Source organism: Petromyzon marinus, unplaced genomic scaffold (assembly GCF_048934315.1).
Source record: "Petromyzon marinus isolate PM22_M1 ecotype Great Lakes invasive population unplaced genomic scaffold, UKy_Petmar_22M1.pri1.0 PM_G_Scaffold_29, whole genome shotgun sequence".
Taxonomy (NCBI): domain Eukaryota; kingdom Metazoa; phylum Chordata; class Hyperoartia; order Petromyzontiformes; family Petromyzontidae; genus Petromyzon; species Petromyzon marinus.
Genome location: NW_027422861.1, coordinates 1,370,263 through 1,372,500, shown reverse-complemented (window position 1 = coordinate 1,372,500; position 2,238 = coordinate 1,370,263).

Here is a 2,238-nt window from a genome sequence, read left to right as displayed (position 1 = left end):
AATCCCTGGGAATGGGAAAACGGGTCATTTTCGTGTTGCCACATTGCGTACGAACCGCATGAAACTTCCAGAGGCATTTGCAGCAGGAATGCATGTGCACTCAAAAACTTCTATATGTTTCACGGATAGACCCCGTGAAACGCTAGAAATTGGCGGGGATGTGTCTCTTGTGGCTCACGGGGCTGTTAGGGTGGCACAGAACTCCCTCGGAATGGGAAAAGGGGTCATTTTCGTGTTGCCACATTGCATAGGAACGCCATGAAACTTCCAGAGGCATTTGCAGCAGAAAGGCACGTGCACTCAAAAATTTTAATATTTTTCACGCATAGACCCCGTCAAACGCTAGAAGTTGGCGGGGATGTCTCTCTTGTGGCTCACGGGGCTGTTAGGGTCGCACAGAAATGCCTCGGAATGGGAAAACGGGTCATTTTTGTGTGGCCACATTGCATAGGAACGGCATGAAACTTCCAGAGGCATTTGCAGCAGGAATGCATGTGCACTCAAAAACGTCTATATTTTTCACGGATAGACCCCGTGAAACGCTATAAATTGGCGGGGATGTCTCTCTTGTGGCTCACGGGCGCTGTTAGTTAGGGTCGCACAGAAATCCCTCGGAATGGGAAAAGGGGTCATTTTCGTGTTGCCACATTGCGTACGAACGGCATGAAACTTCCAGAGGCATCTGCAGCAGAAATGCATGTGCACTCAAAAACGTCTATATTTTTCACGGATAGACCCCGTGAAACGCTAGAAATTGGCGGGGATGTGTCTCTTGTGGCTCACGGGGCTGTTAGGGTCGCACAGAAATCCCTCGGAATGGGAAAACGGGTCATTTTCGTGTTGCCACAATTGGCATACGAACGGCATGAAACTTCCAGAGGCATTTGCAGCAGAAATGCATGTGCACTCAAAAACGTGAATATTTTTTCACGGATAGACCCCGTCAAACGCTCGAATTTGGCGGGGATGTTTCTCTTGTGGGTCACGGGGCTGTTCGGCTCGCACAGAACTCCCTTGGTCCACCTGATTCGTGCATACAGGCAGCAACTAAAACTCTGTAAACCTGCTGTGAGGACATCTAAACAGTGGACCAGTGAGGCTGTGGAAGATTTGCGGGCGTGCTTAGACTGTACTGACTGGGATATGTTCACGACTGCTACCAATAGTCTGGATGAACTCACAGAGGCTGTGTACATCAGCTTCTGTGAGGACTGCTGTATCCCAACACGTACCAGGGTGAACTTTAACAACAACAAGCCCTGGTTCTCAGCAAAGCTCAAAAGGTTGAGGTTGGAGAAGGAGGAAGCGTTTAGGAGTGGGGATAGAGACAGATTCAAGGAGTCGAAGAACAGGTTTAGCAAAGCGGTGAGAGAGGCTAAACGACTGTACTCAGAGACACTAAAACACCAGTTCTCTACTAACGACGCTGCTTCTGTCTGCCAAAGGGCTCAGGCACATCACCAACTACAAACCCAGAGCGCCCCACACCACTAACGACTCCCGCCTAGCCAACGACCTGAACGAGTTCTACCGTAGATTTGAAAGACAATTGGACTGTCCTGAACCACCCCTTCCCACCCAAGAGGCCCCATCCCCCACCCATACTACAGAAACGACTCTCTCCTTTCAGGAGGGAGAAGTTAATGGGCTTTTCAAGAGGCAGAATCCACGCAAAGCAGCCGGGCCGGACTCTGTCTCTCCAGCCACCCTCAGGCACTGCGCTGGCCAGCTGTCTCCGGTGTTCACCAACATCTTTAACACCTCCCTGGAGACATGCCATGTACCAGCCTGTCTCAAGTCCTCCACCATCATCGCTGTGCCCAAAAAGCTAAGGCCAACAGGACTAAATGATTACAGACCGGTCGCCCTTACATCTGTGGTAATGAAGTCTTTTGAGCGCCTGCTCCTGGCACACCTCAAAGCCATCACAGACCCTCTCCTGGACCCCCTTCAGTTTGCCTACAGAGCCAACAGGTCTGTGGACGACGCAGTTAACATGGCCCTCCACTTCACCCTACAGCATGTGGACGCCCCAGCATCCTACGCCAGGATCCTGTTTGTGGACTTCAGCTCTGCCTTCAACACCATCATCCCTGCCCTGCTTCAGGACAAGCTCTTCCAGCTGAACGTGCCCTACTCCACCTGCAGGTGGATCACAGACTTCCTCTCTGACAGGAAGCAGTGCGTTAAGCCGGGAACAGAAGTCTCTGACTCCAGGTCCATCAGCACGGGAACTCC